The 15566-nt window shown below is 40.4% G+C and overlaps 1 protein-coding gene across 2 annotated transcripts in view; it reads left to right on the top strand.

The window, feature by feature from the left end:
- The window catches only part of ppara (peroxisome proliferator activated receptor alpha), a 47595-nt gene that overhangs the window by 16006 nt on the left and 16023 nt on the right, over positions 1-15566 (top strand). The window contains exons 3-4 of one of the 2 annotated variants that reach the window (XM_023350186.1): positions 9934-10044; positions 13598-13649. The gene's annotated coding sequence lies outside the window, so the exon portion shown is untranslated. The remainder of the gene's footprint in view (positions 1-9933; positions 10045-13597; positions 13650-15566) is intronic. The other variant, XM_014476054.2, reaches the window with a different exon arrangement.

Raw genomic sequence — 15566 nt, 5'->3', positions numbered from 1 at the left:
TCCCTTCTCACTGGACCGTGCAGTGGAGAGGAAACGACAACGAGTCAGAGCGGCGACGATAAAACGATGCTTTATTTCAGCAGAGAGACTCGATTTTAGTGGTGATTCATGGGTTCAGTTTTTTTTTGTTTGAAGAAATGATATCTTTGTTGACTTTATTAAGCTTGTAAATAATATGATCTTTACCTGGTTCTGAAAGAATGACATTTAGCCGTTGCTGAAATGCCAAAAATATCTTATTACCATGTTTTTTTACAGTAAAATTCTCATTATTTTTAAGAAACACATAAAAAAATATCCCAAAGGACCATTCTAAATAAAGTTTAATCAGTTTGTCTCAAGTACAACTCGCATATAAAAAACATTGAAGTACACTCTGTCTTGAACACCCTAACTCCCAAAAATTTTTTAATTTGGAACATAGAGGAACATATTACTCAGTTAAAGTGAAATTCTGCTATGTAAAATCTAGTATATAGAGCTGAATGTGAAGAGACGTACCTAATTTTCCGTTCTTAACATTATTCAAAATTTATTATCATATCACCCACTTCAAAATAAATGTAATCTATACAAGAGCACATACGTTCTGCACGCTGTCGTTTATTAAACAAAAATGGTGCCAAAATGTAAGAAATCACTAATAAATGTTCAACATATTTAAAGTCCTTAACATTTTCTATTTATCAGTTTTAACTTAAACATCATATGTTTGTGTGATATGTTTCTGAATATGTTTCTAAACTATTCAGATACAAACATTAATGCAAATCTTTGATAGGAAGAAATAAATTGCTTTACACTGTTAGAAGGCTGCTGTACTGTAAAGAAACATGCCTTTTAAAATGCATTTATGTATGTTAGGACATAACCTGATATTTTATCATGAAACTCTTTACAGGAATAGAACTGAATGCTTTATTATTATCATTATTATTATTATATATAGTGTGCAGTGAAATTAAAAGTGCCCCTCTGCTTGTGCTTCCTAAAAATACTGCATGTATTATTTCATAATAAGCTGAACAAGAAAGCAGACATTAGTGAGGAGGTAATAAATAACGTTTAAAAGTAGCAATAAGTAAAAGTTAATGAGATATGATTGTTGAATGTCCAGAGTTGCCAATCTTTTACATAGATGGCTGGCAATTAACTAAACAGTTTTACTGGAACAACAATTTATACAGGAAGATGTTAAAGAGTTAAATTAGTGACAAGAAGAAAACCATTTAGATTAATAGAAGAAGAGTCACTACTCAAAAGAACAGTGGTGGTATTTGTAACATTACAAATGGGATGGAATATTTAGCACATATAGTTGAATTTACATGATTTTCAGACACTTTATTAACACAGCATGCAAGTTATTTATGGAAAGTTTCAGTTCTACATGTGAAGAAAGATGCATATGATAAATTTAGGTTTCTAAATCCCTATAAAGGTTCAGAGTGTGTTTAAAAATTTAAATTAGAGACTCGGATTGAATGAAATATATCCACAGATGAAATGTTTCTATCCACACGTGATTATTTTTTTTCTTTCAATATCATACCAATGTCCGGTAGAGATAATTATGATTTTTCTGTATCTTTAGAAAAATGTTCTTATTAAAATCCAGGTTAAAAAACTAAAATTTATTAAATGAGTCTGTGGTTAAATTAGTACGCAGGTTTGGTAAATTGCAAATAGCTCATTTTTGAATTTCTCATTTTTAAAGATTGTAGGGTGCTTCATCGTCATGTCTGTGTGTGTGTGACAGATATATATATATAATATTCTCTTATTGTGCTCATTAAGAGAAACAAGCTAAACTCCTAAATCCTTATGTGACTAAACATGATTTTCAGAAATTAACATGCTGTGTTTCAGTTTAAAGATAGTGCCTTATATTTACTTTTTATGGGGACAGCAGGATGTAAATCACGTTAGAGCCAGTCGTAGCCGCCTTCACAGCTCCACCGCCACCTCCTTCCTCCCTCGTACGAACCACGGTGCGTCCGGGCCGAGGTGGGCGTGGCCGGGGCCCCAAACCTTCCAATTCGGGCCGAGCCAGGTGACTCGGGGCCCGTCCAGGCTGCGGTTGCTCTGTGACGTGGCACTGAACCCCAACCAACAGCAGGTCCGAGCGTTTTAAAAGGTGGCACCACTCGGCGAGAGTGCCAGGCAGCCGCAGAACGCTGGAGAGCCTGATGCTCGAAAAGAGCTGCTAAAATAATCATTTATTAATGTGGGATGGAGCACAAAACGAGAGCAGTAAGTAGCTGCAAGACAGGAGGGGAGGAGATGCTTTTAGTGTGTTGGAAGGAGGAGATGAGGGGTAAGTTAGATGTGGAAGGTTTAAAAAGAAATCCTATTTTAATTTCTGCGAAGCTTTTTTGCAATTTACATTTTTATTTTAGATATCACAAATTATACTATCCCTGAAAAATATCACATATAAAAAGGTCTTAAAGGCTTTAAAGTGCTTTAACGTTTTTTTGTTGGAAGTGTAACTTTGCAATATTAACAAAATAATTACAGACTACATCAAAGAGATAGATATCATCCTAATAAATGTTTTAGGATGAGCTGTATAGTCTGTGCGTAATTAGAGACACTTTTTCATATTAAAGTTGAAAAAGAAGCTGAAAGTAGGACAGCAGTTTTCCTCAAATCACTTCCCCTTATTTGGTTTCAGAGGAGCTGCAGTATAAAGAGGCACCTTGGCTGTCAAATTTCTTCTTCCTTTGGATTTATAGTCTGCTTGGCAGCTTTAAAAAGCTGTTTAGGACGCCTCGTCGTCCGCAGCCAGCGACCGGTCCAGTTCGCCTCTCCTCTTTTCCAACCTTTGCTCTGCTGTGCTGCAGAGCAGGCTCCCCTCCGCACAGACGAGCTCGGTTTTCTGAGGTGAGTGGATTAATGATTGTCAGCAAAACACGTCGAAATCAAAGTTAACGCTCAGCGCCGTTGATAAGGGTCATGTGTTTGCGCAGAACACGTGAAAAAGATTCTATCTGGCAGATTTATGCCACCTTGTCTAATTAAGGGCTCACTTGGTTTATCTTCTTGTTCGATTGCAAAAGTAAAACTTATTTTTCCCTGGCAAATCCATAGACTGTTTAGAAACAAACTAAATATTTGTATTTGTGATGTTGAATAATTATAAAAAATATCTGCTTATAGTTTGACTCGTAAAAGTTTTTCTAAATCTCTTATTGGTGTGTTTTTATGGTTTCACTTCAAACTATCTGAGGTGTTTTTGAAAAATAAAACTGGCACATTGTACAATTCATTTTACATATTTGAAAAGAAAAATCCAATGTGGGTAAAATAACCAAAATGATACAGTTAATAAAATACACTTGTCTACATATTTTTAATCCTAAAATATATATTCCTTAAGAAAAAATGCCCAGTATTATTCGTTTTTCAGATTTTTCAAGTTTAATGGATTGTTTTTGATTTGGTAAAAAATAAAATGCATTTACTAAAGAATTCAGTAAATGCATGCCATTTATTAAACAATTATAGTCATGTTTGATTTCTAATTTAATTTTCTGCCTTCAGCATAATAAAAAAGAAAACACACACTAAAACATTAAGAGGGAAAGAGTTGCTCTTTTTCTTCTAATTGGGTTCCTTAAGTTTACCAACTTATTTAAAATGGCGGTTTTTAAAAAATAAATATATACATTTTATGCAAGTCTGTTAGCTTGAGTGAGTTTATAGTTTAACTTTATTTCTGATTGTTGAAATTTACAATGTAGATTTCCATCCGAGTCTTTCACACACGTAAGTAGATGTCAGCCTTTTTTCTGTGTGTATTTTGTTTTAATATAATCAACGCTCGCAAAGTCGTGACTGGTTTAAGAAAAATTGCAATTCAGGGTCTGCATAATCATATTACAGAAAAAAAAACAACCTTATGAACATTTTAAAAAGATTTTCAGCTTTTGTTTTCTGTTCGAACTTTGAGAGATAAAAGGGGAAAAGTACAGCAGAGCTCTGACTTCAGGGTTAACCTGGTGGCCTTCATGTTAGAAAGAAGCTCTGTGTGTTTCTGTTGTGGACTTAAGAAAAAGTAAGAAATGTAAAGATGTCGCGGATCTCTTTTTAATAGCAGTCAACCACGTTATTATTAGCATTGTCCAGATAGCTGTGTCCACCATCTTGTCTCCTCCTGTCCTCCATTTTGTGAGTTTTTTTTTTTTAAATTTCTCCATCCACTCTTGCTCTGCTGTATCAAAAGTACACCGAGTCGTTCCTGCCTCCTCTTGTAAATGGGAGGAAAAAATCTAGTCGAAAGCTTTGCAGTATTTCTATTTTCTTTCTTTAAAAAAAAAAACAAACAATTCTCTGGATTTCATTTTAATCCATCACAAATTTGTGTCCTTAAATTCTTTTATTTGGGGCTGAACTCGACCCTCCCAAGCAGGAGTCTGTAAAAGGAAGGCAGCGTCCTCTTCAACAGGGTGCTTATCTCCTAAAAACAATTTGTTCAAGCAATCAGCAGCACTCAAGCTAGACTGAGGTTTTACACCTCAGCAGCGTGAGCCGCTTTGACCTATGGCCCCATAATGGCCACCAGGGGTCACGGAGGTTAATAGAGACTGATGTATGAGGCCCCAGAGTGACATCCCAGAGGAGATGGCCCCTTAATCCTTATTAGGCCTCCATGTTAGTGATCCTTACCTTTCAAAGCAAACAGCATGCGCTCTTTGCCGCGGGGCCCCGGCCTGCCCCTGGCGTTACACTTCTGACCTCGGGGTCGTGCCCTTTTGTTCAGAACCCTTCAGAGGATGACCTTTAGGGTCAGGTCTGTAATAGAGAAGTTGTCAAGGCACGTGCTGCTGAGGGGCCCCCACGGCGGACAACCTCACAGAGGGAGTCGGGCCGCAGCGCTAGTCGCTGACAGACAGCAGGAAGTGTGTGTGTGTGTGTGTGTGTGTGTGTGTGTGTGTGTGTGTGCGTGTGTGTGCGTGTGTGTGTCTGACAGACTGTTAATGTATAGATAGTCGTAACCTGTAGGTTTAATATGCAACATGGGAAGTTCAGGAGAGTGTTAACAATGCAGGATCAGATCAGTGTTTGAAATGCTGTATGTCTGTACCAACACTCCCACGTGGTTCTGCTCACTTCACAGCTTTCAGTACTTATCTACTCAAAAACATTTAGATAAAAAAGTTACAAGATTCTCACATGATGATAAGCTGGAGTAAAAAAAGTAAATGTTTGTTATTAAAATACAAAAAAAAAAAAATGCAGAACAGGACATATAAGAACTCTCTGCCTCTTTTGGCTGGATGTCTACTTTGGATTTTTTAACTAAACGCAAATTTACCCCTCATGTCCAGTTAGCACTGTGATGACTCTTTGTTTGCGTTCGCATCTTTTATTTAATAAATTACACAAAACACATAAAAAATCAGTAAACACTCTTAAAAATAAAAAGTTTCTCTTTATTTATCCATAGTTCTAAAAAAAAAGAAGAAGCAGGACTTAAACATAAAAGCCATAAATATCTCTGATTGATTATTCTTCTTACCTTCTGTGTTTAAAAAAAAAAAGAGCAAAGAAAATATCTTGAGCACTAAATTTAATAATAGCTTTTATGTGTTTGTTTGGCAGAATATTGCTCCCTTTGCTTCAAACTTCCCCTCATAAATCCTGAATATGAGTGACTGCTGGCATAAATATTTCTAATTATAAATATTTCCGACTATTCAAAAATAAAAATTACAAACAATTTAGCTTTCTTGCTAGCAGGAGAAATGCATAAAAGCCTTATTTCAGCCAGCTGACGAGCAGTGTGCAGCAACAGATGGGAGCGGAGCAGCCCTGCTGCACATGATGATTCAAGCAGTCAGAGAAAACCTAGTTCGTTCGCTCCAACGCTTTTATTTTTATTTTTTTGCAATCCCGTTAATGGAAATCAGTTTAAACTGTAAGATGAAAACCTTAAAACAATGACAGCATTAACTGATCCATATCCAGTTAAAAAAAACTATAATTTTTTCCTTTTTAGGGAAAAGCGATAGATTAGTTGAAAACTTTCTCCTCCGTTACTTTGTCATAATTAGCGTCTGTGATTCGTACCTTTATGTTCAATACCCACAAAGTCCCGATCTGCTTTCCCTGCTGCAGCGAGTGGTTCTGTATGTTGGCTGGTATCGTCTGCGGCTGTGGATTTGTGGGATGACTCATAAAGAAGTGACAACACGGGGGGTCCGACGGGACCTCTGAGTTAACGGCTTCTCTGTATTAGTTCAGGAGGGAGTTAATTTTGACTGCTGTGTTGCCACTGTGCAACTTCAGTTGTGCAACACCGACAGGCTGTGGTAGGTCGGTTTTTGCAAAGTTGTCTTTTCAGATCCCCCTTTTGTTTACTTTAATTCTCGCAGATCCAAGGGACTGTTGAAGCCTAAAACTGCTTGTCTCGTCTTTCCTCGCCTCCTTTAAATGTGCACACAACTTACACGCTTATCAAATCTTAATAATGCAGCAAGCTGTTAGGAAATCTATGCTAACACTGAGCGCAGATTGCTCTAACTTAGAGTAGGGGGACGGGGGAAAAAAGTTGTTGCAGACTCATAGAGATGTCATAAATGAGGGTTGTTAATATTGGAGTTTCATCAATGGCAGCATTACGCGGGCCGCTCCTGCAGGGGCGAGGCCGCCGCTGAGGGCTTCAGTGTCAGAAGTTGGCAGCCGAGCCAAAACCAGAGCTGTATCCTCGAATGAACCCGGAGCAACAGGCTCTGCCAAGTTTTTTGAATTCCTGCCACATGTCAGATGGTAAACAAGTAACTAGCAGAAACAGCGTGTGAGACAGAGCACAAGGAGCTCAGGGAGAGCTCTACGGATCACAGATGAGGCTTGCGTTTGTCTCGAACGATTGTTCGATTTATATTCAGGACGCAGTTGTAGTGGCGTTTTCGCGCGCGCGGAGATTCCCATTGGTTCCCCAGACGTGGCGAGATGTGACGTCACAGGGGGTTCGGGACCCGACGACTATTTGGTTGCACGACCCATTTTTCTTCTCAACAAGGGACACAAGTGTGTTTATGTTCCCCCAAAAAAGAGCAGTGAAGCGATCCGTTTCCCCGTGTGGAACCCCGGTTCTAATCCTTGTCCCACTTAGTTTTTTGGCATTGTTCGTCGTTCGATATGTTGAGATTTATCTGCAGAAGGCTGTAAAGAGAAGACTTTCCCTCTCTCCTAGCCACACATGCAGCTACGTAACATAACGTCTTTTTTCTTTCAGCCTCCAAGACCGAGCAGCCATATTAGCTTGCTCTCCTGTTCTTCGTCTTCCATCGAGAACGTGCAAATTAAACCCCTCACTTTTCTGTCCAAACTTCCCCCACTGATCGATTCGTGTTGTACTGAGTCTAAAGGCACTGAGGGCAGATTTAACTCAAAACTGCCTTAGTTTTGCTCAGAGATGTGAGATCTCAGTCAGTTTCCCCCTCTCTTTAGTAGAGCTACTACTTCAGGGAGAGCAGAGAGAGGTTGTGGTGGTGAGAGGTGGGGAGGGGAGGAAATGTGCCTGTGTGGAGTTCTGGTTTCTTTTGGGAAAGAGATGACTGCAGGGGAGGGGAATTGCTTCCAAAAGAGAGGAAGTTGTCTTTTTTTTTTTTTTTTCTTGTGCCATGGGGGAATCTGTTGCAGATACGGTGGCATTACAGCGTTTTGGACACAGAAGTTTTCCAAAGAGGCGGTGGAGTGAGAGGGGGAGGAGGGCAGCAGACTGGCATGAGTAACCTTCAGCATGCTGATGCAGAGGTGAGACAGGAAGAAGGGAGGGTTGGTATCCAGTGCTAAAAGAACTGAAAAAAGATTATCCCCGCCACTCAGAGCAGAGCTGTTTGTTGGTTCGTGACAGAGCAGACTAGAAATGGTGGGAGACAGTCAAGCTGGACGCTTGCAGGACGACATTTTGTAGCTAGCTTACAGCCGGACTGTTCGCAGCGAGGCGAAGGGCTTGTCCAGACGTGGCACATGCCGGGCACGTTAATATTGAAGCGTTTTTATTGCATTGCGTGGCGCGGTCACACCCAGACGCTTATCTGCCTTTGACCGCATGCCAGATCAGTCAGAGCAGCTCATTAATGTGTCTGTGATCAAGGAGAAAGACAGTAGAGCCGTCATAGCTCACGTGCTTTCTGGCCTCAATAACCCCAACGCCACTGCTTCCTCCCTGGAAAGTTTTACTGATAAAGGAAGTATTCTGATCAAAGATGAATCCTTGAATCATTTGAAAGTTTTCTGTGACTGTCCTCCTGAAGGAGAGGAGCTCCTGACACCTCCCACCCCTTCCAGCCCCCTCCCTGCCTTGCCTCGTGGACACTACGTCGCCGGACTCTGTGATGAAAACGCGTAGCTCCCACACTTCCCCTGTTTCATCATCAGCTGAGCTCCTCGTCCTCCACTCACAGCGCTCGTCTCCCTCCCTCTCCGGGTTCCCGCCCCTCTTGGCTCCCGCTTTGGTTTCTATCCATCGCTCCTCGCCTCCTCCTCCTCTTCTTCTCTCCCTGGGTCCCGGCCACATGCAAGAGGCTAGACTAGGACACTGCAGCTCTGGAAAAAAAAAAAGAGAGGGGAAAAACGCTCTGTTGCTATTTCTACAGGCGGGTCCCACCCCTTTAGCTACCCTGTGCCAAAAGAGGGAGGGATTCTTCTCTACTCTCAGTCCTGGGATTTTAACCCTCTGTCTGCTCTCACTCCGTCTTTCTGCAAGATCTCTTCCTCGCTCTCGTGCAACAAGTGGCTTTGCTTTGCTGCTTTCTTCTTCATTTCTGTTGGTGGGGACGTCTCCGGCTGATTTGTCGGTAACTGGACTTGAAAGACTCTGCATTTGCTTCATTCCCTTTTGACCACGTGCTTCTCCACTGCTGTTCCTCATAAGTCCTTCCCCTCTGAAGCTGAGGGCGCGCGTTCGACCGTTGTTGGACTGGCCTCAGGGATCGTGTTTCCTGAACATTTACCTTGAATTCTCCTCCTTTATTTTCCCATGCTCTTATCTGCTGTGCCCTCCACCTTCCATCTGTGGACATCGTTCCCTCTCTTTGGCTTCTCTGCCCCACCCTCCTTTCTCTCTCTCTCTCTTTCCCTCTCTGTCACGGGCAGTCTTGAGTTAAAGGGTAGCAGGAGGGTGGAGCAGCGGCCAGGCTTTTTCTAGGACAGGTGCCAGTTTCTAACAAAAGACTGAAAAAAGGGATAGATTTAAGCCAGGAGGACAGAAATGGCATGCATCAAGGGCTTATCTGCACTAATAGCGTGCGTATGCATGACTACACTCCCCTGTTGCAATTATTTTCCATTGCAAGAGTGTTAAGTAGTAGAGATGTCGAATTCTCTTGCTCCCGTGAAGGCATTTGAGTTTTGAGCTGGGATAAGAGGAGGGGCAGGCAGCAGCAGAGAGGGAAGAGGTGGAGCTGAGCTCTTCTTTTTTTTTTTTTTTCCCCTGCATTATTCATGTGCCCGGGCCCGGTACTGCGATCTGACTGGCTGCCTGGCGTAGCATTCATCCAACATTCAGCAGCTCTGTTTGCTAACATTCCTCATTCAAAGCTCGGTTAGCTGCCAGACGGGAGGAGCACGCGACTCCGTAGGAAACCCACATGGCCTCCCCCTTATTGTGGCGGGCCCAGAATCGGAGGCGAAGGGACGGAGAGCGCAGCATGAGCTGGTTTGTAGATATCAGACAGTCAGCCGAGGTTGGGGAGGGATTTTCTCAAAGCGTATCGACCGTTTTGGCGATTGCAGGGGTGAAATCTCTGGCAGAGGGGGAAAGGCTGGCGTATGAAAAAGGCGTTGGGCGCAGACGGAGGAGGCTGATACTTTCCGGGACGCTGAATGGGTCTCAACGTTGGCGTGCCCGCCTACTCCTTGCAGCGAGTGCAGAGCTGTGTGACTGAAGCTGAAGCTCCCTGTCTCTGCTCCTCTCTACAGGAAGGAGATGTGGGCATACCGTATGCTGCCGTGGACGTTTTCCATCGCAATAAGTCCGCAGAGAACCCGACGGTTTATCCTGGACGGCCGATTCCAGTCGCTCCGAAGCAGGTAAGTCAGACGGCGTGCGGTACAGGTCGTGTGAGCATGTGTACTAGGTTTTCTTTTTGCAAACCAAACGTCGGGAGCTCCATCGTCATGTTCGCTTCTTTCCACAACGTCCGGCCGCACAACTATCCAAGTTGAATGAGGCAGAATGTGGTGTTTCTTCAAACCGCCTTAATCTCGTTGTATTTTCTTTTCGTCTGGAATCTGGTTTTGCTTCAGATGTGTTTGTGGTTGAGCGAGAAGTCTTCATGGAGGGGAGCAGGCAGGGAACCGGTGCTGTAATGTAAGGCTGAGGGCCAGACGAGGCCTGCAACACAAGGCCAAGCTCCACCACAATGCACTGCTCCTCCATACGTCCCTCTCCTTCTTGCTCAGTCCCGTGATCGTCGAGTAGAAAGCCTTTAAGGTGTCATTAAACCCTCGTTTCCCTCAATATCCACTCATTTGATACTCATAATAGTCAGGTACATGTTTGGAAAATGGGTCACCACTGACACGTGGCTCCCTGCAGTTTTAATAAAGCCAGAACAAAACTATTAGTGGTACCGCTTAGCATGCAATTTTTTTTAATACAGCCAATTGTATAACTTTTTAAAAATTTTTTATAATTTCTTTTAAATGGGCGTCGAGAAATCATTCCTTTCTTGTTCCTTTTGGACTCTAATAAAGTGACTCAACTTTGGCTGAAGCCTAGTAGGTATAGCTTGACCAAATCCAGAGAAGTCGGAACCTGCTTCGTCCAAGAATATTCGCTGTAATTTTTTAGAGTCGTGTGAGATTTTACTCGCAATTCAATAACCTGACTCGCGTCACATCCCCTCATCAACACGATGAAGCGTAACGTCTATTAACCAGAGCCGGTAAATCAGGTTTTTAGCCTTCGCTAATTGAAAAATGTGTGTGTTTGTTTTTTAATCCGCATCGATATCGCTCCAGAGTCGACCATGACCAAACGACAGAGGAGTGGAGGGAGCGTGAGTCATCCCAGATACCTCCAGTCTCCTTCCCACCTACATCCCACGTTTGACAGGCCCTATTCATCTGCCACTCTCGCCCTACAGGGCCCAACACAGGCTACTTCATCACTGTCACCCTCACAAGAGCCCCCCAATGTGGCTCCCTTATTTAGTGGCTCCAAAGCTCTTTCCGCGGGCCTCGCTGGGGTGAAATTAGGAGGTAAATCAACGATGTTTGGACAGGGAGAACGTCATTGTTGCAGTCCAACGGACCCTCAAGGAACAGCAGTAATATTCAATATAGCATGTTGTTGTCTTTTCCATTTCCTTTTTCGCGTTACCCTGCGTTGAAATGCACTGAAGTACACAGTCTGAACGCGTTTAATTTGCTTTTTTGACTCGAAAACAGCGTACGGTTTCAGAAACGTGCAGGAAATGACTAAATATTTCCCGCAGAACAAAACACCGGGCATGTCTCGAATAGAAATACTAGCAATTTTCACCCTGACCTTATATTTATCATGAATAGCAAACAAAATCTTGTTTATTTCTTCTGACTATTGCAGAACATTTTATCTGGATTAAAAGAAAAATAAAGAAGAAATTATCTGAGAAATTATTTTTGTGAATTAAATTCAATATGTATTATACACATGATTTAATAATAAAAAAACACAACCCATCCCTACAAAAACCTCCAAGTTACACCAGACATACAAGATCAAGTTTTTCACACACACACACACACACACGCCCCCGCACACACACACACACACACACACACACACACACACACACACACACACACACACACACACCCAACACCCAGACACATTTGATGCTATGTACCCCACAATGAACCAAGCCTCCTCAGATGAATGGGGTTCCCACGCCTCTCCTAAGGAGTGCAGGGCACAGCCTCCTCCTTTGAGCATTCACACGCATACACACCCACAGTACACGCACTATAAAGGGCCTCACAGTCTTTCATAAGCAAGCACACACAGGTGCATGTGAGTATGATGTAGTGGCACACACATGTAGTTAAACGGCACGTTGCTGTAAGCGCTGATTTGTTATTCTGAACACGTCATGCGGCGATAAAGGTTCGGTTTTAGCAACAAAGTCAGACAGGAGGATCTTTGTTGCAGTTTGGCTCCAAAATGCAAAATCTTTTAATTTGTAATGGGGAGAAACAGGAGCTAATGAGGAGTGAGATGCATTTAGGGTGCGTTTACTTCCACTGAAACATCAGTTCAGTTTATTTGTACAGTGATTTTCTGTCGACTGATGTCGTCTAAAGACAAACAGGTCGGAATCGGTCAAGGTAATAAACTCCAGACATATAGACAGATTCAAATTAAATTCAAGCCGTGTGCTTTATATATATATATATATATATATATATATATATATATATATATATATATATATATATATATATATATAGCTGTATATGTCAGATATATATAGTATATATATATATATATACTATATATAGATAGCATATATATTATATAGTATAATATATAAACTATATTAGTATAGTATATATATATATATATATATATAGTAATATATATACACTAATGTATATACATTAGTGTGTATATATGTATATATATATGTATATCTGTCTATATGTCAGATATATATATACTATATATATATCTGACATATAGACATATAGTATATATATATACTATATATAGATAGCATATATGTTATATAGTATAATATATAAACTATATTAGTGTATATATATATATATACTAATGTATATATATTAGTGTATATATATTAGTGTGTGTATGTGTATATATGTTTCCTTCTCCATCGAAATAAATTTCTAATGGTTGTGTATTTTTATTTTACATCATATAATGTAAAATCAAATCTAAATATTATAGTAATAAAACAGTTTTTATGCGATTTTATATTTTAAAAGATGTTTTAAATAGTAATGCGTGTGTACGTGCGTGTGTGTGTGTGTGAAAGAGAGAGATAGAGAGAGCGATACAGATTTATGTGTATATTTAATTATTTTCTGACACAATATATAAAACTAAAAATGTATGAAAAAGGCCTTTATTATCAATGCCTGCTGCTTTTTTAAATCTATTTTTAAGTCACATTTATTATTGCTGGCATTTTTTTAAAAACATAAACCACATCCTAGAAAATAAGTTTAAAAACTTTTTTTTTTGTCTGTGTGTTTTGTTGTTTTTAAGTAGTCGGGATTTAAACTCATTCTGCTGCTACAGAGGAAATTTTCTGGAGTGAAACATAATTATAAGACTCCTTAACACTGGCCAGTGCACAGTGCAGTAATAAAGCCTTCCAGTCTAAATTCAGCTGCATCATGCTGATCTCTGTAACATATGTACCATCAGCACTAATGGCTCACTCAAGTAGCTGTTTGGCAGCTTTATGATCTGACGACTACCGACACACCTTGCTGTGTGTGTGTGTGTGTGTGTGTGATCATATTAATGTGTTTTTGCATAAATGCTTCGAAAGCCCACTGTTTATTACTGTGTGTGTGTGTGTGTGTGTGTGTAGACTGTGTATTTATTTCTACTCTTCTCTTTAATTCACAGGCTCATTATTTAGGAGTTACTCAATTTTCTCTGGCTGGAAGTCAAAATTGAGGTTAGTTGAACGTATTTTTCTAAAACTTTATTGCTTTTTTAAAGCTGGGAGCTTAGTCGTCACATTCATTTTTATGTGTGTGTGTGTGTGTGTGTGTTGCTGAATTGTCAGATTCCTGATAGCCTCTTGGCTTCACTGAAGTTTGCAAATTTGCATTATTTAGTTTTTTTGCTCAGAGCTGCCTACAGGCATACAAAAACAACTTCCAGTTTGCCTTTAATTTGCTGAACAAAGTCGCTCGCGGCGCACAACACCGAGCAACTCGTCAAAGTCGGCATGTATTGGTAAGCATGTGCAGCAGCGTCAAGATAATCTCCTGGAGGGAAATTAGTCGTGGGGGAAGAAAGGGGGAAAGAAAAGCCTTCAGCCTAAAGGTCAAATGAAGATTAGAGGGAAACTGTACACGAGTGCACGCTGGCCTGCACCCCGGAACTGCACAAAGGCCTCATTGTGAGCGAGCGCCGCTGCTGCTCTGCACAGACTCCCCTTTACATTCTTGGGGAGACATGACACCTGTTGGCGGTTCGGGTCAACTGCACGCAGAGCGATTGAAAAGCCTTTATGATGCTCAAAACTTTAAGCTTTTAACGACCTTGTGACAATTTCATTCAGTCAATCCCACTAACAACGGTTTGTTTTTCATTTTAATTCCCCGGGTGCCAGTGTGTTGTTTTTAAGTGTGCATTTACAAAAACAACAGTTCTATTGGAAAAACAGAACTGAGCAGAGAAAATGTTCTTCTTTATTGCATTTTTTTAAAAACAAGCAAGTTGAACTCATTACATTATTTATTCTTGAAGTGGCACGTTATCTTCTGGCAGGTTTTCTTTATTATTTTTGTCAACTCTATAACACCTGCAAGAGTGTTACAAACGTTCATTGATAAAATATGATATATATGATAAAAGGAAATACTAGATTATTCTAACTATGTCCCTAACACATACCTGATGTTATCACTCAAGCATTAAAACTTATGCGATTGGGCGATGCGTTTATGGACTGAATATTGTTGGAGACTTTAGATTCTTTGAATTCAAGGAGGGGAAAAAAAATAGTTTCCTAGAATTTGAACTGCTGATCAGCAATTAGAGCAGATCAAGGAGAAATTGGCAGATTATAATCTGACCGACTGAAAGGTTTATCTCCAGTTTTAACATTATTGTCAACAAAGGTAAATTTTACTGCCTTTTCATCTCTAGATAACTTTACAAACTTCCTTAAAGACTCTCTGAGCATTAAAAGGGAGCGAATCTGAGTTGGTATAAATACTAAGAAGTGAAAGGCCTTTTTCACTGGAAGTGGAAAAGGCCTTTAGCACAGTTTTTTCTGGATTTTTTTTTTTTTTTTTTGTAATTGTGTGCCCTCTAGTAGAGTGACGAATCAGAAACCAACTTTGGCCTCATGTTGTTTCTTTTTTGCAGATAAAAAAAATCCCCGCTACTATGCGAACCCTTTCAACCCACATCATTTTTATGCAGATGTGCAAAATGTTTTTCTTTTTTTTTTGTTTTGTTTTTTAAACTTCCTTATCATTCACATAATAAGTGGACTATAGCTTTTTGGGAGGAAGTATATATTTAAAACAGTAACTCAAAGTTACAGTTTTCATTAGGATTTTTGCGTTTTGCAAGAAAAACTAAAAATGGCATATTTCTAAGATTTTAATTTCTTTTTTTCTTTATTTTTTTTTTTCTCCTTCGATCTTTCGGCGTTTGTATTATCGGATAAAAAATGGTTCCGCGCTTCAGCATCCGAGTTCAGCAGCGAAGCGCTCGGGTCAGCCGTACACCTCACAGGCTCGGACGTTAAGTGGCTCATTCGGGGGATTTGGGTGGCATTTATGGGATAACTGAACCTGCTATAAAACAGCCGCAACCTGGTGCATGCGTGTGCGCGAGAGAGGAGTTAATGCAG

This window comes from Xiphophorus maculatus, chromosome 17 (genome assembly GCF_002775205.1).
Source record: "Xiphophorus maculatus strain JP 163 A chromosome 17, X_maculatus-5.0-male, whole genome shotgun sequence".
NCBI classification, from domain to species: Eukaryota; Metazoa; Chordata; class Actinopteri; order Cyprinodontiformes; family Poeciliidae; genus Xiphophorus; species Xiphophorus maculatus.
This window is presented reverse-complemented; position numbering and strand designations above follow the sequence as displayed.